This window comes from Pungitius pungitius, chromosome 12 (genome assembly GCF_949316345.1).
Source record: "Pungitius pungitius chromosome 12, fPunPun2.1, whole genome shotgun sequence".
NCBI lineage: Eukaryota > Metazoa > Chordata > Actinopteri > Perciformes > Gasterosteidae > Pungitius > Pungitius pungitius.
In genome coordinates, this window is record NC_084911.1 from 8,264,267 (window position 1) to 8,291,241 (window position 26,975).

Consider the following 26,975-nt stretch of genomic DNA (forward strand, 5'->3'; position numbering starts at 1 on the left):
TCTATTACAAGGACGAGGTCATGAACTCTCTTCAGGGTGAGCGTGGCCCAAAACAACAAACAAGACAATCTGTGCAGGTCCCATACGTTCCCTATAACACACAATGAAACAAACCAAAGTACAAGTGTCTTTACCTATCTCCCTACCCGAAAACAGGAGAAAACATGAACAAACAAAATGGGCTTCTCAGCCCTACCGATCTCCTCGCTAACCCCACCACCCAAACATGCACAAGGTCCAGCTTGGCCCAGTTGGAAGCTGGAGAGACAGGCAAAAGAGCCCCGGCTGGCGTCCACAAGATCCCTGTTATACACCAACGACCAATCAACTACAAGAAAAAAAAAGGCACAGAGCAAGGCAAAATATAACAGCAACCCCCTCAGGCAGGGAGCTGAACTGCAACTTTAATATGACACTCTGGGTCATAACAGTATAATACACTTTAAGTATGACTGTTATCCGCAAGTTGAGTTGCCTCGATGCCTGTGCAGGCGTGGAGTATTTTACATAACAAACAAACCTCTCTGATTTAAATATTATGGTGTAAAGTGAAAGTGAAGATATCAAGGAACGCACATTCCTGAGTTTTATGTCTATTCACAATGTTGTTCGTTTCAGATGTTGTACTGCTTAACTCTGGGTATTGTGCGCATGGAGAGGCTGCAGAAGCAGAACTCGCTATCAAACAAATGTATCATATGTTTGACTTGCTGTAGTTTCAGCCTGACGGTTGAGAGAGTTGACAAATGAACCCTTTCTCGCAACGTCCAGAACATTAGCACCTTCCAAAGCCTGGGACGTGGCCTCGTTGTCTTATGTACATTCAAAAAAAGAAAACATCAAGTTACATTTCTTACTACACACTGTTCACTCTATTTGAACTCTAAATAACAAGAACTCTCAAAAGTCCTGTCTACCAGGTGACGTCTCATCCATCAACACAATACAAAAAAATATAAAATAGGACAGACAATTTGAAGTGGTAGCAGTATTTTCTGACACAAATTCATATGGGTGTAGTACGGCAGATGTGTTGGGACTTCAACATGTGGTTGTTTACTGACCGCCGAGAACCCCTGCTGTGTAAAGCCACGTAGTGTGTGAATGCAGCCTGTATTGTGTGCCTCAATAATCTATGAAATACATAGAGCCTCGCTGCCAGTTTAGTGTATCGTTATCATGTACACTATCACAAAGGCCATTTTTATTTTGCTCTTGATTCTCCCTCTAATCCCACATTAGAGCTTAGAGCTTTCTGTAACTACTTTGTGCAAATGCATTGTCTCAATTTTATAGCCTGTGCTCCTCCATTATCTCAAAGTGAAATGACTAGTGAAACAATTATCGATGAACCAGAAACCAATTTTACAGAGGAGGTGTTGAACCTTAATATTCATAGTGAATCAGACGGATCAATGTCAAGTTTTATATTGTTAGTTTATTTTATGGATTACTTTGTGTACTACTTCCAGGGTAGTTTCCTGAAAAGCTAATATCCCTCACGCTAGAATTGTAGACAGTTTTACTGCAACCACTTTGTTTTCCCTTATCACGGCTGAATAGACACTCAGCAGCCAATCAGAATCCAGTCTTATTACAGAGAACATTCAATACATACATTGACATGTCAATAATATCACAAATTATATCATGAATCAAAAACGTTGTCAATCCTGTGGTGACTTCTTTTAAACACATTGATGTTTCGCTAATGAATCAAAGAAGAAAATGGCTTTTCTAACAGCTTTTAAATAATTGTTCTCATTTACATATTAAATAATCTACTCATTTTGAATTCCCTCACGACTGATGGCACACAGCTCATGAGGTGAAGGCATGCGGGTGACGGCCACAGCTGGAGTCAGATCCAGATCCTCCTCTTTCACTCCAGGTGGGGGAGTGAAACGGAAGCGCTGTACGAGGGAAGTGAAGAAGAGAAAGAGCTCCATCTTGGCCAGACCTTCTCCAGGACACGCCCTGCGTCCTGTGAGGGAACAGCCTTTAGACAATCTGAAAGGTATATTTTGGTATTGGAAAGAAGTGTAAGCTTGGTTCACTAACCTGCAGAGAAGGGCATGAAGGCGTCTCTCTTGACAAATTTCCTGTCCTTGTCCAAGAAATGGGCAGGATTAAAGGTGCTTGGGCTCTCCCACTCACTCTCATCCCACAAAACCGATGTCAAAAGAGGAAACACGGGGGTCCCCTTGAGAAAGCCACATTGATCATGATTACAATGTTTTAAAATGCAGTATAAACTTTTATATTTAAACAGCTTTCCAGATGCATAATTCATCACTACCATAAAGACGGTCTACCTTTCTTATAAAATAGCCCTGAAATGTCACATCTGTGCTGGTTTGGTGACGCAAAGCGATGAGAAATACATTAGCAAATCTCTGTGTCTCATGGATGACAGCGTCAGCAAAGAGCAGGATCTTCCTGTCCTCACCTGACGGTCTCCAACCACCCTGCTCAGCTCCGCCTGGACCTGGTCTGGAAATGATGAAATGATTAGAAAAGACAGTGACTAAAAACAAAGCAGCAGTTAAGCATTCTTTAAAACGTGATTATTTTTGACCAAAAGTCCAAGAACCAAGTCCTTTGCAACACGTTGCTATTGCTCCATCAAAATGTTTGGCCCATGGTAGATAATTACCACATCACTGCTATTGTGTAACTCAGACCAGTAGAACAATTCACTTTGGTAAAGAAATTAAGGCATTTTCCTATTTTGGCCAAACATTCTTTTCCGAGGTGGAACAGCATTCAAATGAGGGTTACATCATGGGCAGAAGGAAATCAATCTGTAATTTAAGCTACAGTTAAATTTTCAAGTTACTGTTTGCGAGTAAAAAGTGGGGCTGCAATCTTAAGAAACTAGCAAGAGTATAGAAGCGCTCTTTTTCTATGATAGTAGCTAGCAGTACTAGCAGGGTCTCCCTGTGAAGCTAAGAGTTTGTAGAATACTCTGTTGACCATCATTGAGTGCAAGTGTAGTGCACTGCAGTTCTTTGACTGTCACAAACTGCAGATTGTTTTGTCACTGCATTTGATTCACTGTTTACTTTCAGTGAACAAATTGTCCTGGATTGTAAATAAAGGAACAACCCATACACTATAGACACTGTAGTTTAAGTTTAAATATTTCAACTTTACAGTTGGGGACTGCATCTCAGGTCTAAGCATATTACTTGCCTTGAATTTGGGGATATTTGGCCATGAGCAACAGAACCCATCTCAGTGTAGTTCCTGTTGTATCCGTACCAGCCGCAAAGAGGCTGACAGCAGTTGACACCAGGTTATCAAGGTTATAGTGTGAATCCGTAATCTTCAAATCCTTAACAGGGAAGAGATTTCAACTTTTTCGTAAAAAAATATAATATAATACTTTTATCAAGGATACCTCTAGCTTCTGTTTGTGTGCTAGGAACGAGTCCACATATCCTCTGCACATCTCAACATTCAAGGTTTCTTGTAGACGTCCGATCAGCCATTTCATTTGATTTCGGTTTTCAGCAACGTTCCTCTTGAGACGCAAAAGACGATTGAAGAGATGATATTGGAGACTGCATAATTTATTGACTTGGCATTACTGAAGGGTTGACCTATGAAGAAAAAATGAATGAAGTAAAAAAAGGATACCAATATGAAATTCTTGTGAAGACATAATGCTATAATGGAGACTAGTTACCTTCATGTCTTTCAAACACATCGATCAGATACTGAATCTCCTCAATGATTTTATCCTCTGCTGCTTTTTTGCCCATCCCAAAGTCTCTCAGGTTGCTCACGGCAAAACGCCTCATTTCTTTCCATGATTCCCCGTTGCCAAACAAGATTCCATTCCCTGAAGTGAAATAAAGTACTTTTGTCAAAAACATATGTTCTCGTGTTGGATATTTTAAGGAATATTTCAGCAAAAAGTTCAATGATGACGTTTATTTTTCTTTGGGGGAATTCACTTTGCACATAAATATCAGAAGAACGTCAACGGTCATACATGACAGCATATTTAAGCAATGAGGTAACAAGGGGCTGTTCTTAATCCATTTTGCGTTGGGCATAACACCCTTGATGTGTAATAATAATAATAATAATAATAATAATAATAATAATAATAAAGATCAAGTACTGCCTCAAGTACCCTTTTGCTTTCATAATACGGTTACCAGCGACATTATAAATAGGCAGGTATTTACTAATTATCAGCTCAACATAGTTGAAGCCACCAAACGTTGTGTATCACATTTCAGTAGTCAGAGCGTGCAGAGGCCTGTTTCAATACTACGAGCAAACATCTAGGTCTATCTACTAGTCTACTATTTATCTGGACATTGGTTCCCCTGTTGCTTTGCCACCCAGATCCACAACCTTTCTTCAGGTCTGTTCTTGCTACGGATTTTGTTCAGACAAAGACATCCCTACAACTATTGGATGAAATTAAATTCTATTACAGTGGTCAACTTTGAGCTGTGTTATGTTAACATTGTCATTAATTCAAATGTGGACGTTGCCTAAACCATCTTATAGTATAAGTGAGTATTACTTAAATCAGCTGGGTACTACTTACTTTGTTCACCGCTGAAGTCATGGCTAGACGGACTGATATATCTCTCTCCAAACTCCACAGCATAGTTAACCAGTGCCTCCTTCACGGTCTTGTTTCCAGCTAGAATCACCACTTTCTGGGATCCAAGGTACACTGTGAACAACGATCCGTATTTCTTGGAAAGCTATGAAACACAAGCAGTAATCATTACAACTTACAATAAAATATAGAATATTTAAATTGCCAGAACATAACTCTGAACTCCCAACATGGAAAAAAAGACAGAAACACCTCTTAATGTTAGTTCCAGAAGCACATATTCCAATTCTGCCTTAAACATGACAGTTGAGAAGAAATTAAATTTCATACATACACACACACTAATATCTGGAATGGGATCCCATGTTGCATTAAAGCAATAACCTATATTACAAATTGCAAACAGGCATACAAATACCAATTGTTTGAAATACAGGTGTGCAACCTGTCATTGAAACCACGTATCATCTTGCTCACAAACACATTACTCACATCAACAAGAGAGCAGTCAATTCTCTTGAGATCCATCTCAAGCAAGTTACCAAGCAGGGGAAGATGTTTAGGTCCAGGAGGCTCCCTCGTCTCGTCTTTGGAGCGGGATAAAAAGGAAATAAGAATGCATATGAGACCCACCATCAGCGCTACTGAAACGTAGGACTGGAAAAGATCTTCCAACATCATCATATTGTAACTTTTGGAACACAGCCCTCCCAAGAAACCTTTCAGCTGAACAGCTTTGTGAAAAGGTAGCTGACAAAAATCTAATAGTGGCAGGCAGATCTTCTTGTCTTATGAACTCAAGTTTCTGCAGAGAAGGCCCCGCCCCTTTAACCACAGCTGTGTGAAGCTCTTCATTAACTGTGAATGAGCTGGTCAGCCAATCACATTTCTGACGGTTAGTCATGAGTAATCTTCTGAAATAAATAACACACAAATGAAAAATTCTATGAAATATTATACATAAAACAGACATTGCAAAGTGGTTGTATTTTACTGTTTCATGGTAAAAGTATAAATTTCTATACTTTTTAAATTCAAGACTTTTTTTCTGATTTTTTGAGAAAAATGTTCGAGACACCAAAAATCTAATATTTGTTCATACATACTTATTTTACTTTAAAGGGTACAAAATTAAAAAAAACAGGTAGTGATGTCATTGTAGGATATTAAAAATAAATTGACCACCAGGTTCATAAATTAAGTATAAAAAAAATGCATTTAGTGCACACCAAAATACAACCACGATATGGATTCAATAAAGTGATGAGAGGGGGGTGGCCCCACTCCCAGGGGGCGTGGCCACTAACAGTCAGACCTTTACTGATCTTTAGAAATATTTGAAGGCAGCCATTGTTCTCCAGTTCGCTGTTTGAGACAACAGACATAGTCTAGGGATGGTCAAACGACTGTCCTGTGGCCTTTTGGGTGTAGAGGCCAACACTCCTCAGCAAAGATGTTATTTTTAGCACAACCCATTTTCCTTTATTAAATACTTTTGATTTTAACTGTTCATTCCAAGATGTCTTCCGTCTGTCTGGTGTTTCTTCATTTTTTGAACATATTATTCAAAATAATTTAGTTTTAGGCTGACATTTGAGAGAGCCAAGTCAGGCTGAACCCTCAACCCTTTTTCGCAACGTCCAATGGTGACTCAGCCCAAGGGAATTCCCCACAAGAGATTGCAAATTTGACAGTTAAAACGTTTTAACCAGTGAAAACTCTGTGGGTAAATAAAGGACAGCACACGTATGGTCAGACTGTCATGATAGAATAAATACATTTAAAACAAAGGATTGAAGATGGAGAAAAACACAGACAATATTTATTTATTCAATGAATAAATAATCTTGTCACCAAGGCAATTTTGACAAAAAATGTACAACATTTTAACCCATTCTAACTAATCGAGTTCAAGCAGTTGTGGTTCTTTATTTCTTTTTTCATCCAAAAACATAGAAGGAAATAGTAAGATCATTACATTTTATTTGGTATTCCTGAAAAACCAAAGAAAAAAAATCAATCAAGTAATCACCAAAATAATGACTAAGTTCATGATATATTTAGATGCAAGCTACAGGTATTGGCTATTGGAAAGGGCATCTCTTAATGTATTTACAGTAGGCCAATACATTATATGATTTCTGCAATACTAATACAAAAAATTAAAGCTGCAAGCAGCGATGAACGGGCCTTCGCCACTTCTCGCACGTTGGGGTGGGGCGGCGGTCGGCCGGGCTCGCAGTTAAAAAGAAGAAAAAAAACGATGGCTCTAACGGGAAGCGAACCCGGGTCAAAATATTGAAAGTCCTGTGAATAAGCAACGGAGCTACATGCTGACTTGTGATTGCAAAATCGAAAAGTGACCTAAAAAAAAGGCGATTGACCCACATTGCGTCAGGGCAGAGGGATCAATATTTTGCAGCATTCTTCAATAAACACAATTTAAGTCACATCAGTAGTGTAATTAACCTTGGATTAGTCGAGGTACAATGACGACAGCTAACCCCACCTCTTTTGCTCCATCAAGATATGTAAACTTTTTAACCAAACCCGCTGGATGACGACGTGGCTGTCTTCCTGAAGAGAGCTTTGCTTAATGAATTAATGAATACATTTAGTAAGATCCGCTTCTCCCCCGGGGCATTATATATTGGTGAATTCAAATTGAATCAGTGGAGCCATGTACTTTCAGCTAAAAGTAATATTGCAGTCTTAAGGGAGAGGAGATTCCAGCAATGTTGTCAATGGATTGTCAATTCAGGTTGATAACAAATCCAGGTCTACAGATTCCAAAGCATCAAGCAAACCTATACAACACAGGACTTGTTGTGAATCAATGATCAAAACGTCACCAAAATAACTTTGATCGCCCCCATTCAGTCAAGGCAAGATTATATATATTATTTTATTATAAATGAGCTTATGAGCTTTTTCATATGTGGCATTACAAGCTCTTTACCCAGTTGCTTAATGAACAGCACCATGCATTGTTAGCACTCCTTGCAGAGAAGGGCTGCAATGAGCAAAAAAAAGATCAAGGTACACACTTGACACCGTGAGAGAGAATTAATCACAACAGGTGCTGGGGCAAGTTAGATAAAATACCAAGCAAAATTCAATTGTGGAAGCGCTAGAATAAATCACAACAGGTGCTGGGGCAAGTTAGATGAAATACCAAGCAAAATTCAATTGTGGAAGCGCTAGAATAAATCACAACAGGTGCTGGGGCAAGTTAGAGTTAGTGAGAGCTAAAGGAGAAAATAAACGCAGTAGGGTCACATAAGTTCTGTCGGATGTTCAAGTTGCCCAGAAGGATGAGCGGCGAGCTGTCATCTGGAAGTTGTAACTCTTCCATTCGTTGTAGAAGTAAATAACTTCTTCTCTGGAAGGATCATTTTCCGCTGTGGTCCAGTCGACTTGGGTCTTTGCCACGATTGCCCGCGGTGAAGCCCACCTGTGCCGTGTGGTGGAAGAAAAAAAGAAGGCCAAATTATTACATCCATCGACAGTCACACGATATGGAATGCTGTTGTACGAATGCGGGAAGAAGTCTTTTACAATTATGCAGACAGAACAAAATATACATAAAGAAATGCTTTCCCACCTCGCTGGAGTTGAAAGCCACGTGTCCCATGTGCCATTCCCAGTGATGTCCTCAGACTGGTGGCATGACTTTGCACGGGCCATCTGAAAATATTTGAGCACCAACGTGTATTATCAGAATACGATTATGGCTGTCAACAGATTATAGACAATTAACTAGTTAATCACACGTTTTGAAAACATTTATCTTGATTACAATATTTTTTTCTCTTATATTAACTGTTTACAGTTTAGTAATTTGTTGTTTCAACTCCATAATGAGCTTGACGTGTGTATATTATTTCTTTGGAATGAGGGGCATATTAATCATATCATTTAATGTTAGATTCATGCTCATTGTGAAGGCAATAAATATATAACATATTGAAAAGCATTGAAGACGCACAATACATTACGTGTCATTTAGCTGCGCCCGGCTGCACGCTGCGGGCAGATTATAGACAATGAAGTTAAACAACAAAGTAGTTAAGTTAGCTGCTGCGAGCACGGTTCTACTCATAGTGTGTAAATAAAGTGATTCAATCGGGCCAAGTTATTTAGGGCACACGGAAACGTAAACAAAGTGGCGCTGATAGAGTGAAGAGGGGTCTTTTATCCCCGTGAAGCTACCGTAGTTAGCTTAGCTAAAAGACGTATGCTGGTTGTTATTGTTCAGTGCTAAATAAAAACCCTCTTGAATGTAGAACACAACTCACGTCTGGCCTCATACCATGACAGGCACATTAATGTTGACAATTAACTTCGTTAGCCTTGTGTTCACCTTTCCTGCCGGTCCGTCTCTGACCGTAGTCGGAGTTTGCAGGGGGAGGCGTTGCTGTCTGCTCCAGGGCCAAAGTACTGTCGGCTAAGTAAACTTTGGGGTTAATTCCCTTCGTCCCGGGGTTGGTGAATAAAAGTCCGCTTTACTTTCTTTGAGGATTTATTAATCTAACACTGAGTAACAAAGTTACAGTACAGACAATTCTCCGGCCGCTACATCCACTCCGTCATCACAACAACAACACAACTTCCTCATGCGCTCTCCCCCTCCGTAGCCCGTGCGTGTAGCTCTTAAAGGGGCCGCACCATTTTCTCTAGTAACATCACCATGACGTATGTTGCAGAATACGTCTATTTAAATCCAGATGTAAATATATTGAACTGTCCGTGTTATTTGTCCAGGTTAGATGTGTCGTAACTCGCAACCAGCTGCCCGGTCCGCCAGCTGAGTCCCTCAGTCTGCTGTTTCATTCTGTTCATGTGCCACGGAGCAGCTTCTGTCCTTAAACTGAAACGATTTTCACAAACCTGCTCTTAAGTGTAGTTGTTTAAGTCAAACACATCAGCAAGGAGCGTAAACTGAATCATTTTGTTCGTTAGATCAGACGACACGCGTTTAAAAAGAGGAGGAAAAAAAAATTAAAGCTGCAAGCAGCGATGAACGGGCCTTCGCCTATTCTCGCACGTCGGGGTGGGGCGGCGGTCGGCCGGGCTCGCGGGTCAAAAAAGACTAAAGAGACTAAACAAATCACTCTCGGGGCTTCCATTCAAACCTGAATCTGCGGCCTCGCGAACGGAATCCACCGACGCCGGGCTGTTGCCCCGCTGCAAAAGACCTGCGGAGTAATTGTTACGGGTCTCGGGCACGATGACCACAATAAGTATCACAGCAACACTTGTCTCGTTCTCCAGTTTGCGTCTGTATAATTGATTCAACACATATACACATCCAGTGCATTTTTCTTGTCCTGTATATCTTAGATATCATAGATGCAGTCTCAATCAAGGTTAATTCCCAGAAATATCCACCTGTAATTACCTTAGCTGTTATTTCTGCCTACTATAGTTCCTATTGACCAACTACATAAGGGATATTTCCACACCATGTTGACTATGATAAACGTATACAACTCTTATTCACATATGGACGTTGCACTTTAGAATGTGTATTGATTAACTCGGCATGTACCAAACCATATTGACAAGTAAAAAAAAACAAAATATGACTAAACATGACTGAATAAATCACCGCCCAAAACATGTTAAAGATAAGTGGCATTATAAGTACAATTTAAGTGCTACCATTTGTTAGTGCTACGGTTTGCTAGTGTTTTAGTCAAGGTAGAGTCTAAAAAGGTGTGTCTTGAGTTTTCGACGGAAGATGTAGAGGCTCTCTGCGGTCCTGATGTCATCAGAGAGCTCATTCCACCATCTGGGAGCAGGACAGCAAAGAGTCGCCATCTCGTCGAGTGCTTTTCTCTCAGTGAGGGAGGAACAAGCAGCTTGCCAGATGCAGATCGGAGTGCGTGGGTTGGGATGCAGGGTTTCACCATGTCCCGGATGTAGACTGCTCCCGATCCATTCACAGCGTGGTCCGTCAGTACCAATGCTTTGAACTGCATGCGGGCAGCCACTCGTATCCAAAGAAGAGAGCGGAGAAGTGGTGTGGGAGTATTTTGGAAGGTTGAAGACCAGTCGAGCTGCTGCATTCTGGATGAGCTGCAGTGGTCGAATGGCGGCAGCAGGGAGACCTGCCAGCAGAGAGTTACAGTAGTATTTGGTGTATTATCAGAATACGATTAGGGCTGTCAACAGATTATAGACAATTAACTAGTTAATCACACATTTTGAAAAACATTTATCTTGATTACAATATTTTTTTCTCTTATATTAACTGTTTACAGTTTAGTAATTTGTTGTTTCAACTCCATAATGAGCTTGACGTGTGTATATTATTTCATTGGAATGAGGGGCATATGAATCATATCATTTAATGTTAGATTCATGCTCATTGTGAAGGAAATGAATATATAACATATTGAAAAGCATTGAAGACGCACATTACATTACGTGTCATTTAGCTGACGCTTTTAAACAACAAAGTAGTTAGTTAGCTGCTGCGAGCACGGTTCTACTCAAAGTGTGTAAATAAAGTGATTCAATCGGGCCAAGTTATTTAGGGCACACGGAAACGTAAACAAAGTGGCGTTAATAGCGTGAAGAGGTGTCTTTTGACGCTGTAAAGCTACCGTAGTTAGCTTAGCTAAAAGACGTATGCTGGGTGAGACTGGAGAACGCACAAGGAAAACGTAATCACTCACCGTCAAAGGCGTTTCCACTTCGTTGAGTACATGTGGACGTAAGCACCGGTGTGTAGTTAGCAAGCTGGCTGACTGGCTGCTCCATCCGGCAGCCGCTAGCTCCACTCGCTATCCCAGTTAGCTGTCCGTGCCGTCGAGCAGATATAACAAGCCCTTAAACAAAACGTACCTCACTGGCTGCACACATCCAAGAGGGAATGAGAACACTTTGCTTACATCCACATAGTAGTAATAGTTCCTGAAGTATAGGTGTGTAGTTAGCAGTTTAAAATACGGAGCGGTGATACTTTGCCTGTTCAACACAAAACCGGAACATGCGCAGACTACGTGCGCGGCTGTGCGCACGTAGTCTGCGCATGTCCGTCAACCAAGAATAGGGAATTCTGGGTGATGAAGTTCTTTAACTTAAAATTTCCCCGTAACATCTATTTACATCACCAAACGTGTTTGCATCTCCACCCGTATGTTGCAGAATACGTGTATTTAAATCCAGATGTAAATATATTGAACTGTCCGTGTTATTTGTCTAGGTTAGATATGTCAAACCCGCGACACGCTGCCAAACGGCTGCGCCGTGAGCCAGCTGTCCTGCATCAGCCTTACCTTCTTCTGTCAGCTGTATGCGCGGCCACGGAGCAGTTTCTGGCCTTAAACTGAAACGAGTTTGACATACCTGCTCTTAAGTGTACAAAGTCAGTAACCTCAGCAAGGAGAGTAAACTGAATCATTTTGTTCGTTAGATCAGAAGACACGCGTTTAAAAAGAGGAGGAAAAAAAAAAAAATATTTCGCCGGGACACGATCTCACGACCATAGGATCGGGGGGGCGGTTTCTTACCAGGAGAGCTAAACCTTCTGATGGGTTTGAGAATTCGAAAACTCACTGAAATAGGATCGGTCACTCTCCGCCAAAAATACAGGAAATATTCACACTAAAAAAATTATAACTGCCTTCCTGTTTGTTTTAGAGAAAATTCCTCAGAGACTTTTTTAAGTCTCCCTTTAATACATTTGGTAAAAAATCAGCGGACTTGTCGGTCAAACAGGGTGCGGGCGGGGCTTCGTCAAAATCTTCCAGGGGGCGCAATGGAGGCAATTTTTCACTTTTGATCCAAAACTGCACATCAGGTCTGTAAAGGTCATCACGTAGGATACTCACAGAGGTTTTCAAGAGTTTTGGAGTGTGCCGAGGCTCAGAAGATGTGCTTGAACTTTCATGCGAATATGGCGACGTCACAGCCACAAAGTTGGTCCAAAACTCCCAATTCTCACTGTGAGCCATCGTCACAGTCTTACGTCTTATATTCCCAGATTTGAAGTTGATCAGATTAAAGGGCTGGGAAATGGACATGTAAATGTACAAACTTTGCATTGACCTAAGCCAATAGGTGGCGCTATACTTTTTCGAAAATCACTGCATGGCATTACTTAAAGGCCTACACAAGCATCATGAATATACATTTATAGCCAGAAATATCAATGTTCCTTGGAGTTATACCATTTTACATTTTGGAAAAAAATCGTCCAAAATTGTCCAAACTGCACGCAAGCTCACGCCCAGGTGGTTTTATGAAAACTCTTGATTTTAATAACTTTTGACCCCAAGGCTGTCAGGAACCAGTTGCCAAATTTTGAAATGGATCGGATTTAAACTCTCGGAGGAGTTCGTTCGTTTGTAAATGCAAAAATTGAAGGAAATGGCCAAAAATACACAGAATCACCACAGCGCCCCCTAATGTTCAAATATTCTGGGAAAATTTGGGGATGTTCTAGGACTCATTGTGAACATGTCCTCAAAATTTGGTGAAAATGACGGTTAGAAAAAAAAAAAGTTATAGGCCTTTGAACTTTCAGGACACAAACCTACAAACTTCATTGGTCCATAACTTTATTGAAAAATGAGATATCAACATTCTTTCAATAACTTTTGATCGCATCGAGCCAACGATCATTTTGCCGAAGATTTCGTAAGAATCGGACCAAGCGTCTGGGAGGAGTTCGCAAAAACGTGTTTTTCACAAAATTCAAAATGGCGGCCATAAAACGGTAGGCGCATTTGCATACCATAATTTTTTTTGTGTACAGCACATCCAAGAGCACCTGTGTGAAAAGGTTCCAAGTCGATCGGTGAAAGTAAAAAAAATAATTAACATTGCGGCCACTTTGGGGGGCGCTAGAGAGTTCTTTTTCTTCTCCTCTAATTGCGGGACCCGAATCATACGTCAATTTTGCGCACTTCTGATGCGCGTGCAAAAATTCAAGAGTTTTTGAACATGATGAAGTCCCCGAAAGTGCGTTCGAAGTGGCGAAATAATAATAATATTAAAGCTGCAAGCAGCGATGAACGGGCCTTCGCCTATTCTCGCACGTTGGGGTGGGGCGGCGGTCGGCCGGGCTCGCGGGTCAAAAAAGACTAAAGAGACTAAACAAATCACTCTCGGGGCTGCCATTCAAACCTGAATCTGCGGCCTCGCGAACGGAATCCACCGACGCCGGGCTGTTGCCCCGCTGCAAAAGACCTGCGGAGTAATTGTTACGGGTCTCGGGCACGATGACCACAATAAGTATCACAGCAACACTTGTCTCGTTCTCCAGTTTGCGTCTGTATAATTGATTCAACACATATACACATCCAGTGCATTTTTCTTGTCCTGTATATCTTAGATATCATAAATGCAGTCTCATTTAAGGTTAATTCCCAGAAATATCCACCTGTAATTACCTTAGCTGTTATTACGGCCTACTATAGTTCCCATTGACCAACTACATAAGGGATATTTCCACACCATGTTGACTATGATAAACGTATACAACTCTTATTCACATATGGACATTGCACTTTAGAATGTATATTCATTAACTCAGCATGTACCAAACCATATTGTCATGTAAAAAAACCAAAACATGACCAAACATGACTAAATAAATCACTGCCCTTGCATACTGAACAAATATTGCATTCTGGATTCATTTTAAGTCACATGAGGAGTCTTGTGCATGCCAAGAATCAAACCCTGGTTTACTGCGCCAGGGGCCAACGCTCTGCAGATGACCTATATGGTCCAATACAATTTCACAATCGAAACGTCACTCAAATAGGATTGGTGCCTCTCTTGCAAAAATACAGCGAATTTTAATACTTAAATGACAGCTAAAGGAGAAAATAAAACGCAGTAGGTCACATAAGTTCTGTCGGATGTTCAAGTTGCCCAGAAGGATGAGCGGCGAGCTGTCATCTGGAAGTTGTAACTTTTCCATTCATTGTAGAAGTAAATAACTTCTTCTCTGGAAGGATAATTTTCCGCTGTGGTCCAGTCAACTTTGCCATGATTGTGACGCCAACCTGTGCCGTGTGCTGGAAGAAAAAAAGAAGGCCAAATTTTTACATCGATATGTAATGGAATGCTGTTGTAAGAACACAGGAAGAAGGCTTTTACATTACATGTCATTTAGCTGACGCTTTTATCCAAAGCGACGTACAATAAGTGCATTTCCACATAGAGATACAAACTCAGAAGAACAAGTAACAAGAAAGTACATTTTTCATTAACTAAGCAGTTTCAAAACATGTTAAAGATAAGTGGCATTATAAGTACAATTTAAGTGCTACCATTTGTTAGTGCTACGGTTTGCTAGTGTTTTAGTCAAGGTAGAGTCTAAAAAGGTGTGTCTTGAGTTTTCGACGGAAGATGGAGAGGCTCTCTGCAGTCCTGATGTCATCAGAGAGCTCGTTCCACCATCTGGGAGCCAGGACAGCAAAGAGTCGCGATCTCGTCGAGTGCTTTTCTCTCAGTGAGGGAGGAACAAGCAGCGTGGCAGATGCAGAATGGAGTGTGTGGGTTGGGATGTAGGGTTTAACCATGTCCCGGATGTAGACTGGTCCCGATCCATTCACAGCGTGGTACGTCAGTACCAATGCTTTGAACTGGATGCGGGGAGCCACTGGTAACCAATGAAGAGAACGGAGAAGCGGTGTGGTGTGGGAGTATTTCAGAAGGTTGAAGACCAGTCGAGCTGCTGCATTCTGGATGAGCTGCAGTGGTCGTATGGCGGTAGCAGGGAGACCCGCCAGCAGAGAGTTACAGTAGTCGAGGCGAGAGATGACAAGAGCCTGAATCTGTACCTGCGCCGCCATCTGAGTGAGAAGGGGTCGTATTCTCCTGATGTTAACGGTGTTCGCCAAAGTTAACAGTCAGGTCCTGAGTGGGCGAGTTTTTTCCAGGGAAGAGAAGTAGTTCAGTCTTGTCGGGGTTGATCTTCAGGTGATGGGCGGACATCCACTGGGAGATGTCAGTCAGACATGCAGAGATCCGTGCCGCCACCTGAGTGTCCGAGTCGGGGAAGGAGAGAATTAGTTGGGTGTCTGTGTTTTACAATTATGCAGACAGAACAAAATATACATAAAGAAATGCTTTCCCACCTCGCTGGAGTTGAAAGCCACGTGTCCCATGTGCCATTCCCATTGATGGTGGCATGACTTTGCACGTGGCATCTGAAAGTATTTGAGCACCAACATGTATTATCAGAATACGATTAGGGCTGTCAACAGATTATAGACAATTAACTAGTTAATCACACATTTTGTAAAACATTTATCTTGATAACAATATTTTTTTCTCTTATATTAACTGTTTACAGTTTAGTAATTTGTTGTTTCAACTCCATAATGAGCTTGACGTGTGTATATTATTTCATTGGAATGAGGGGCATATTAATCATATCATTTAATGTTAGATTCATGCTCATTGTGAAGGAAATGAATATATAACATATTGAAAAGCATTGAAGACGCACATTACATTACGTGTCATTTAGCTGACGCTTTTAAACAACAAAGTAGTTAGTTAGCTGCTGCGAGTAGTAGTGTGTAAATAAAGTGATTCAATCGGGCCAAGTTATTTAGGGCACACGGAAACGTAAACAAAGTGGCGCTAATAGCGTGAAGAGGGGTCTTTTATTCCCGTGAAGCTACCGTGGTTAGCTTTACAGGAACAAAATACGTATGCTAGTTGATGTTCTTCAAGCATAGCATAGGCTGCCCTGGGCTGTGCTAAATAGTGCACAGCAGCCACAGCCGGCAGTAAACTCAAATTAGTGTGACAAATCTGCTCTAAAGTGTAGTTATTTAAGTCAATAACCTCAGCAAATAGAGTAATCTGAACCACTTTGTTCGTTAGATCAGCCGGAGACGCGGAAAAAAAGAGATGTTTGTGACGGGACGTCCCTTAAGCAGCTAATAGCACCGAATTAGTGTTAGCATGTTTACAGTATCCCCGCTATTTAAGTGGGTAAGACTGAAGAACGCACAAGGAAAAAGTCATCACTCACCTACCAAAGCGTTTCCACTTGGTTTAGTCCGTTTGGATTTAAGCATAGGTGTGTAGCTAGCAGTTTAAAATATAAAATACGGACTTGATACGAGCTGCAGCTGTTCAACGCCGGGGCTTCAATGGCGACCTCTCGCGATAACAGCATTAACTCACGCGACACTACGAGCCGCCCTCTACTCTGCGCATGTCCGTCAACAAAGACTGCTGGGTAATTGAGTTCTTTAACGTAACAGTTCCCCGTAACATCTAGTAAAATCCCAAAACGTGTTTGCATCTCCACCCGTATGTGGCAGAATACGTGTATTTAAATTCAGATGTAAATATATTGAACTGTCCGTGTTATTTTTCTAGGTTAGATGTGTCAAACTCGCGACACGCTGGCGAACGGCTGCACCGTCCAGACCGTACCGGGCTGCAACGCCAGCTCCACACATACGGCAGCTGTGCCCAGCAGCCGTATGTGGCTGAAACGAGTGTGACACAGCTGCTCTAACGTGTACAGTTATTTAATAACCTCAGCAAGGAGAGTAAACTAATTCATTTTGTCCGTTAGATCAGCCGGACACACGTTTAAAAAAAGAAGAAAAAAAAAAAAAGTATGATTTCGTCGGGAGTCGATCTCACGACCATTGCATCGGGGGGCCAACACCTTACTCACTGAGCTATTCTTCCAGATGGATGTGAGAATTCGAAAAGTCACTGAAATAGGATTGGTCACTCTCCGCCAAAAATTGAGGTAATATTCACACTAAAAAAATTATAACTGCCTTCCTGTTTGTTTTAGAGAAAATTCCTCAGAGACTTTTTTAAGTCTCCCTTTAATACATTTGGTAAAAAATCAGCGGACTTGTCGGTCAAACAGGGTGCGGGCGGGGCTTCGTCAAAATCTTCCAGGGGGCGCAATGGAGGCAATTTTTCACTTTTGATCCAAAACTGCACATCAGGTCTGTAAAGGTCATCACGTAGGATACTCACAGAGGTTTTCAAGAGTTTTGGAGTGTGCCGAGGCTCAGAAGATGTGCTTGAACTTTCATGCGAATATGTCGTCGCCACAGCAACAAAGTTGGTCCAAAACTCCCAATTCTCACTGTGAGCCATCGTCACAGTCTTACGTCTTATATTCCCAGATTTGAAGTTGATCAGATTAAAGGGCTAGGAAATGGACATGTAAATGTACAAACTTTGCATTGACCTAAGCCAATAGGTGGCGCTATACTTTTTCGAAAATCACTGCATGGCATTACTTAAAGGCCTACACAAGCATCATGAATATACATTTATAGCCAGAAATATCAATGTTCCTTGGAGTTATACCATTTTACATTTTGGAAAAAAATCTTCCAAAATTGTCCAAACTGCACGCAAGCTCACGCCCAGGTAGTTTTATGAAAACTCTTGATTTTAATAACTTTTGACCCCAAGGGTGTCAGGAACCAGTTGCCAGATTTTGAAATGGATCGGATTTAAACTCTCGGAGGAGTTCGTTCGTTTGTAAATGCAAAAATTGAAGGAAATGGCCAAAAATACACAGAATCACCACAGCGCCCCCTAATGTTCAAATATTCTGGGAAAATTTGGGGATGTTCTAGGACTCATTGTGAACATGTCCTCAAAATTTGGTGAAAATGACGGTTAGAAAAAAAAAAAGTTATAGGCCTTTGAACTTTCAGGACACAAACCTACAAACTTCATTGGTCCATAACTTTATTGAAAAATGAGATATCAACATTCTTTCAATAACTTTTGATCGCATCGAGCCAACGATCATTTTGCCGAAGATTTCGTAAGAATCGGACCAAGCGTCTGGGAGGAGTTCGCAAAAACGTGTTTTTCACAAAATTCAAAATGGCGGCCATAAAACGGTAGGCGCATTTGCATACCATAATTTTTTTTGTGTACAGCACATCCAAGAGAACCTGTGTGAAAAGGTTCCAAGTCGATCGGTGAAAGTAAAAAAAAAAATTAACATTGCGGCCACTTTGGGGGGCGCTAGAGAGTTCTTTTTCTTCTCCTCTAATTGCGGGACCCGAATCATACGTCAATTTTGCGCACTTCTGATGCGCGTGCAAAAATTCAAGAGTTTTTGAACATGATGAAGTCCCCGAAAGTGCGTTCGAAGTGGCGAAATAATAATAATTAAAGCTGCAAGCAGCGATGAACGGGCCTTCGCCTATTCTCGCACGTCGGGGTGGGGCGGCGGTCGGCCGGGCTCGCGGGTCAAAAAAGACTAAAGAGACTAAACAAATCACTCTCGGGGCTTCCATTCAAACCTGAATCTGCGGCCTCGCGAACGGAATCCACCGACGCCGGGCTGTTGCCCCGCTGCAAAAGACCTGCGGAGTAATTGTTACGGGTCTCGGGCACGATGACCACAATAAGTATCACAGCAACACTTGTCTCGTTCTCCAGTTTGCGTCTGTATAATTGATTCAACACATATACACATCCAGTGCATTTTTCTTGTCCTGTATATCTTAGATATCATAGATGCAGTCTCAATCAAGGTTAATTCCCAGAAATATCCACCTGTAATTACCTTAGCTGTTATTTCTGCCTACTATAGTTCCTATTGACCAACTACATAAGGGATATTTCCACACCATGTTGACTATGATAAACGTATACAACTCTTATTCACATATGGACGTTGCACTTTAGAATGTGTATTGATTAACTCGGCATGTACCAAACCATATTGACAAGTAAAAAAAACAAAATATGACTAAACATGACTGAATAAATCACCGCCCAAAACATGTTAAAGATAAGTGGCATTATAAGTACAATTTAAGTGCTACCATTTGTTAGTGCTACGGTTTGCTAGTGTTTTAGTCAAGGTAGAGTCTAAAAAGGTGTGTCTTGAGTTTTCGACGGAAGATGTAGAGGCTCTCTGCGGTCCTGATGTCATCAGAGAGCTCATTCCACCATCTGGGAGCAGGACAGCAAAGAGTCGCCATCTCGTCGAGTGCTTTTCTCTCAGTGAGGGAGGAACAAGCAGCTTGCCAGATGCAGATCGGAGTGCGTGGGTTGGGATGCAGGGTTTCACCATGTCCCGGATGTAGACTGCTCCCGATCCATTCACAGCGTGGTCCGTCAGTACCAATGCTTTGAACTGCATGCGGGCAGCCACTCGTATCCAAAGAAGAGAGCGGAGAAGTGGTGTGGGAGTATTTTGGAAGGTTGAAGACCAGTCGAGCTGCTGCATTCTGGATGAGCTGCAGTGGTCGAATGGCGGCAGCAGGGAGACCTGCCAGCAGAGAGTTACAGTAGTATTTGGTGTATTATCAGAATACGATTAGGGCTGTCAACAGATTATAGACAATTAACTAGTTAATCACACATTTTGAAAAACATTTATCTTGATTACAATATTTTTTTCTCTTATATTAACTGTTTACAGTTTAGTAATTTGTTGTTTCAACTCCATAATGAGCTTGACGTGTGTATATTATTTCATTGGAATGAGGGGCATATGAATCATATCATTTAATGTTAGATTCATGCTCATTGTGAAGGAAATGAATATATAACATATTGAAAAGCATTGAAGACGCACATTACATTACGTGTCATTTAGCTGACGCTTTTAAACAACAAAGTAGTTAGTTAGCTGCTGCGAGCACGGTTCTACTCAGTGTGTAAATAAAGTGATTCAATCGGGCCAAGTTATTTAGGGCACACGGAAACGTAAACAAAGTGGCGTTAATAGCGTGAAGAGGTGTCTTTTGACGCTGTAAAGCTACCGTAGTTAGCTTAGCTAAAAGACGTATGCTGGGTGAGACTGGAGAACGCACAAGGAAAACGTAATCACTCACCGTCAAAGGCGTTTCCACTTCGTTGAGTACATGTGGACGTAAGCACCGGTGTGTAGTTAGCAAGCTGGCTGACTGGCTGCTCCATCCGGCAGCCGCTAGCTCCACTCGCTATCCCAGTTAGCTGTCCGTGCCGTCGAGCAGATATAACAAGCCCTTAAACAAAACGTACCTCACTGGCTGCACACATCCAAGAGGGAATGAGAACACTTTGCTTACATCCACATAGTAGTAATAGTTCCTGAAGTATAGGTGTGTAGTTAGCAGTTTAAAATACGGAGCGGTGATACTTTGCCTGTTCAACACAAAACCGGAACATGCGCAGACTACGTGCGCGGCTGTGCGCACGTAGTCTGCGCATGTCCGTCAACCAAGAATAGGGAATTCTGGGTGATGAAGTTCTTTAACTTAAAATTTCCCCGTAACATCTATTTACATCACCAAACGTGTTTGCATCTCCACCCGTATGTTGCAGAATACGTGTATTTAAATCCAGATGTAAATATATTGAACTGTCCGTGTTATTTGTCTAGGTTAGATATGTCAAACCCGCGACACGCTGCCAAACGGCTGCGCCGTGAGCCAGCTGTCCTGCATCAGCCTTACCTTCTTCTGTCAGCTGTATGCGCGGCCACGGAGCAGTTTCTGGCCTTAAACTGAAACGAGTTTGACATACCTGCTCTTAAGTGTACAAAGTCCATAACCTCAGCAAGGAGAGTAAACTGAATCATTTTGTTCGTTAGATCAGAAGACACGCGTTTAAAAAGAGGAGGAAAAAAAAAAAATTGATTTCGCCGGGACACGATCTCACGACCATAGGATCGGGGGGGCGGTTTCTTACCAGGAGAGCTAAACCTTCTGATGGGTTTGAGAATTCGAAAACTCACTGAAATAGGATCGGTCACTCTCCGCCAAAAATACAGGAAATATTCACACTAAAAAAATTATAACTGCCTTCCTGTTTGTTTTAGAGAAAATTCCTCAGAGACTTTTTTAAGTCTCCCTTTAATACATTTGGTAAAAAATCAGCGGACTTGTCGGTCAAACAGGGTGCGGGCGGGGCTTCGTCAAAATCTTCCAGGGGGCGCAATGGAGGCAATTTTTCACTTTTGATCCAAAACTGCACATCAGGTCTGTAAAGGTCATCACGTAGGATACTCACAGAGGTTTTCAAGAGTTTTGGAGTGTGCCGAGGCTCAGAAGATGTGCTTGAACTTTCATGCGAATATGGCGACGTCACAGCCACAAAGTTGGTCCAAAACTCCCAATTCTCACTGTGAGCCATCGTCACAGTCTTACGTCTTATATTCCCAGATTTGAAGTTGATCAGATTAAAGGGCTGGGAAATGGACATGTAAATGTACAAACTTTGCATTGACCTAAGCCAATAGGTGGCGCTATACTTTTTCGAAAATCACTGCATGGCATTACTTAAAGGCCTACACAAGCATCATGAATATACATTTATAGCCAGAAATATCAATGTTCCTTGGAGTTATACCATTTTACATTTTGGAAAAAAATCGTCCAAAATTGTCCAAACTGCACGCAAGCTCACGCCCAGGTGGTTTTATGAAAACTCTTGATTTTAATAACTTTTGACCCCAAGGCTGTCAGGAACCAGTTGCCAAATTTTGAAATGGATCGGATTTAAACTCTCGGAGGAGTTCGTTCGTTTGTAAATGCAAAAATTGAAGGAAATGGCCAAAAATACACAGAATCACCACAGCGCCCCCTAATGTTCAAATATTCTGGGAAAATTTGGGGATGTTCTAGGACTCATTGTGAACATGTCCTCAAAATTTGGTGAAAATGGGGGTTGGAAAAAAAAAAGTTATAGGCCTTTGAACTTTCAGGACACAAACCTACAAACTTCATTGGTCCATAACTTTATTGAAAAATGAGATATCAACATTCTTTCAATAACTTTTGATCGCATCGAGCCAACGATCATTCTGCCGAAGATTTCGTAAGAATCGGACCAAGCGTCTGGGAGGAGTTCGCAAAAACGTGTTTTTCACAAAATTCAAAATGGCGGCCATAAAACGGTAGGCGCATTTGCATACCATAATTTTTTTTGTGTACAGCACATCCAAGAGAACCTGTGTGAAAAGGTTCCAAGTCGATCGGTAAAAGTAAAAAAAAAAATTAACATTGCGGCCACTTTGGGGGGCGCTAGAGAGTTCTTTTTTCTCTCCTCTAATTGCGGGACCCGAATCATACGTCAATTTTGCGCACTTCTGATGCGCGTGCAAAAATTCAAGAGTTTTTGAACATGATGAAGTCCCCAAAAGTGCGTTCGAAGTGGCGAAATAATAAGAAAAAGAAAAAGAAAAATTCTTGCAATTTCAATAGGGCTTTCGCCCGACTTGCAGTCGGCTCAGGCCCTAATTAAAGCTGCAAGCAGCGATGAACGGGCCTTCGCCTATTCTCGCACGTCGGGGTGGGGCGGCGGTCGGCCGGGCTCGCGGGTCAAAAAAGACTAAAGAGACTAAACAAATCACTCTCGGGGCTTCCATTCAAACCTGAATCTGCGGCCTCGCGAACGGAATCCACCGACGCCGGGCTGTTGCCCCGCTGCAAAAGACCTGCGGAGTAATTGTTACGGGTCTCGGGCACGATGACCACAATAAGTATCACAGCAACACTTGTCTCGTTCTCCAGTTTGCGTCTGTATAATTGATTCAACACATATACACATCCAGTGCATTTTTCTTGTCCTGTATATCTTAGATATCATAGATGCAGTCTCAATCAAGGTTAATTCCCAGAAATATCCACCTGTAATTACCTTAGCTGTTATTTCTGCCTACTATAGTTCCTATTGACCAACTACATAAGGGATATTTCCACACCATGTTGACTATGATAAACGTATACAACTCTTATTCACATATGGACGTTGCACTTTAGAATGTGTATTGATTAACTCGGCATGTACCAAACCATATTGACAAGTAAAAAAAACAAAATATGACTAAACATGACTGAATAAATCACCGCCCAAAACATGTTAAAGATAAGTGGCATTATAAGTACAATTTAAGTGCTACCATTTGTTAGTGCTACGGTTTGCTAGTGTTTTAGTCAAGGTAGAGTCTAAAAAGGTGTGTCTTGAGTTTTCGACGGAAGATGGAGAGGCTCTCTGCAGTCCTGATGTCATCAGAGAGCTCGTTCCACCATCTGGGAGCCAGGACAGCAAAGAGTCGCGATCTCGTCGAGTGCTTTTCTCTCAGTGAGGGAGGAACAAGCAGCGTGGCAGATGCAGATCGGAGTGTGTGGGTTGGGATGTAGGGTTTAACCATGTCCCGGATGTAGACTGGTCCCGATCCATTCACAGCGTGGTACGTCAGTACCAATGCTTTGAACTGGATGCGGGGAGCCACTAGTAACCAATGAAGAGAACGGAGAAGCGGTGTGGTGTGGGAGTATTTCAGAAGGTTGAAGACCAGTCGAGCTGCTGCATTCTGGATGAGCTGCAGTGGTCGTATGGCGGTAGCAGGGAGACCCGCCAGCAGAGAGTTACAGTAGTCGAGGCGAGAGATGACAAGAGCCTGAATCTGTACCTGCGCCGCCTTCTGAGTGAGAAGGGGTCGTATTCTCCTGATGTTAACGGTGTTCGCCAAAGTTAACAGTCAGGTCCTGAGTGGGCGAGTTTTTTCCAGGGAAGAGAAGTAGTTCAGTCTTGTCGGGGTTGATCTTCAGGTGATGGGCGGACATCCACTGGGAGATGTCAGTCAGACATGCAGAGATCCGTGCCGCCACCTGAGTGTCCGAGTCGGGGAAGGAGAGAATTAGTTGGGTGTCTGTGTTTTACAATTATGCAGACAGAACAAAATATACATAAAGAAATGCTTTCCCACCTCGCTGGAGTTGAAAGCCACGTGTCCAATGTGCCATTCCCATTGATGGTGGCATGACTTTGCACGTGGCATCTGAAAGTATTTGAGCACCAACATGTATTATCAGAATACGATTAGGGCTGTCAACAGATTATAGACAATTAACTAGTTAATCACACATTTTGTAAAACATTTATCTTGATAACAATATTTTTTTCTCTTATATTAACTGTTTACAGTTTAGTAATTTGTTGTTTCAACTCCATAATGAGCTTGACGTGTGTATATTATTTCATTGGAATGAGGGGCATATTAATCATATCATTTAATGTTAGATTCATGCTCATTGTGAAGGAAATAAATATATAACATTGAAAAGCATTGAAGACGCACATTACATTACGTGTCATTTAGCTGACGCTTTTAAACAACAAAGTAGTTAGTTAGCTGCTGCGAGTAGTAGTGTGTAAATAAAGTGATTCAATCGGGCCAAGTTATTTAGGGCACACGGAAACGTAAACAAAGTGGCGCTAATAGCGTGAAGAGGGGTCTTTTATTCCCGTGAAGCTACCGTAGTTAGCTTTACAGGAACAAAATACGTATGCTAGTTGATGTTCTTCAAGCATAGCATAGGCTGCCCTGGGCTGTGCTAAATAGTGCACAGCAGCCACAGCCGGCAGTAAACTCAAATTAGTGTGACAAATCTGCTCTAAAGTGTAGTTATTTAAGTCAATAACCTCAGCAAATAGAGTAATCTGAACCACTTTGTTCGTTAGATCAGCCGGAGACGCGGAAAAAAAGAGATGTTTGTGACGGGACGTCCCTTAAGCAGCTAATAGCACCGAATTAGTGTTAGCATGTTTACAGTATCCCCGCTATTTAAGTGGGTAAGACTGAAGAACGCACAAGGAAAAAGTCATCACTCACCTACCAAAGCGTTTCCACTTGGTTTAGTCCGTTTGGATTTAAGCATAGGTGTGTAGCTAGCAGTTTAAAATATAAAATACGGACTTGATACGAGCTGCAGCTGTTCAACGCCGGGGCTTCAATGGCGACCTCTCGCGATAACAGCATTAACTCACGCGACACTACGAGCCGCCCTCTACTCTGCGCATGTCCGTCAACAAAGACTGCTGGGTAATTGAGTTCTTTAACGTAACAGTTCCCCGTAACATCTAGTAAAATCCCAAAACGTGTTTGCATCTCCACCCGTATGTGGCAGAATACGTGTATTTAAATTCAGATGTAAATATATTGAACTGTCCGTGTTATTTTTCTAGGTTAGATGTGTCAAACTCGCGACACGCTGGCGAACGGCTGCACCGTCCAGACCGTACCGGGCTGCAACGCCAGCTCCACACATACGGCAGCTGTGCCCAGCAGCCGTATGTGGCTGAAACGAGTGTGACACAGCTGCTCTAACGTGTACAGTTATTTAATAACCTCAGCAAGGAGAGTAAACTGAATCATTTTGTCCGTTAGATCAGCCGGACACACGTTTAAAAAAAGAAGAAAAAAAAAAAAAGTATGATTTCGTCGGGAGTCGATCTCACGACCATTGCATCGGGGGGCCAACACCTTACTCACTGAGCTATTCTTTCAGATGGATGTGAGAATTCGAAAACTCACTCAAATAGGATTGGTCACTCTCCGCCAAAAATACAGGTAATATTCACACTAAAAAAATTATAACTGCCTTCCTGTTTGTTTTAAAAAAAATTCCTCAGAGACTTTTTTAAGTCTCCCTTTAATACATTTGGTAAAAAATCAGCGGACTTGTCGGTCAAACAGGGTGCGGGCGGGGCTTCGTCAAAATCTTCCAGGGGGCGCAATGGAGGCAATTTTTCACTTTTGATCCAAAACTGCACATCAGGTCTGTAAAGGTCATCACGTAGGATACTCACAGAGGTTTTCAAGAGTTTTGGAGTGTGCCGAGGCTCAGAAGATGTGCTTGAACTTTCATGCGAATATGGCGACGTCACAGCCACAAAGTTGGTCCAAAACTCCCAATTCTCACTGTGAGCCATCGTCACAGTCTTACGTCTTATATTCCCAGATTTGAAGTTGATCAGATTAAAGGGCTGGGAAATGGACATGTAAATGTACAAACTTTGCATTGACCTAAGCCAATAGGTGGCGCTATACTTTTTCGAAAATCACTGCATGGCATTACTTAAAGGCTTACACAAGCATCATGAATATACATTTATAGCCAGAAATATCAATGTTCCTTGGAGTTATACCATTTTACATTTTGGAAAAAAATCGTCCAAAATTGTCCAAACTGCACGCAAGCTCACGCCCAGGTGGTTTTATGAAAACTCTTGATTTTAATAACTTTTGACCCCAAGGCTGTCAGGAACCAGTTGCCAGATTTTTAAATGGATCGGATTTAAACTCTCGGAGGAGTTCGTTCGTTTGTAAATGCAAAAATTGAAGGAAATGGCCAAAAATACACAGAATCACTACAGCGCCCCCTAATGTTCAAATATTCTGGGAAAATTTGGGGATGTTCTAGGACTCATTGTGAACATGTCCTCAAAATTTGGTGAAAATGGGGGTTGGAAAAAAAAAAGTTATAGGACTTTGAACTTTCAGGACACAAACCTACAAACTTCATTGGTCCATAACTTTATTGAAAAATGAGATATCAACATTCTTTCAATAACTTTTGATCGCATCGAGCCAACGATCATTTTGCCGAAGATTTCGTAAGAATCG

At 41.7% G+C, this 26,975-nt stretch overlaps 2 long non-coding RNA genes and 2 pseudogenes across 4 annotated transcripts; all 4 read right to left on the reverse strand.

Annotated features, from left to right (window-relative positions):
- Positions 1-1,694: 1,694 nt before the first annotated feature.
- LOC134132968 (cytochrome P450 2K1-like) lies at positions 1,695-5,395 on the reverse strand (annotated as a pseudogene).
- Positions 5,396-7,055: 1,660 nt separating this feature from the next.
- On the reverse strand, positions 7,056-11,584 carry LOC134132969 (uncharacterized). 2 transcript variants are annotated; one of them, XR_009957126.1, is made up of 3 exons: positions 8,952-9,250; positions 8,193-8,275; positions 7,056-8,042 (listed from the first exon to the last, which is right to left on the reverse strand). It is a non-coding gene; the product is annotated as an uncharacterized LOC134132969 (long non-coding RNA). The 2 variants fall into 2 exon arrangements; XR_009957125.1 differs by lacking the exon at positions 8,952-9,250 and adding an exon at positions 11,272-11,584 and having other exon boundaries at positions 7,057-8,042.
- A 1,856-nt stretch (positions 11,585-13,440) lies between these two features.
- On the reverse strand, positions 13,441-25,291 carry LOC134132972 (uncharacterized). 2 transcript variants are annotated; one of them, XR_009957130.1, is made up of 4 exons: positions 25,182-25,291; positions 24,276-24,347; positions 23,979-24,177; positions 13,441-14,625 (listed from the first exon to the last, which is right to left on the reverse strand). It is a non-coding gene; the product is annotated as an uncharacterized LOC134132972 (long non-coding RNA). The 2 variants fall into 2 exon arrangements; XR_009957129.1 differs by lacking the exon at positions 13,441-14,625 and having other exon boundaries at positions 22,742-24,177.
- On the reverse strand, positions 14,622-16,721 carry LOC134132963 (uncharacterized; annotated as a pseudogene).
- Positions 25,292-26,975: the final 1,684 nt, after the last annotated feature.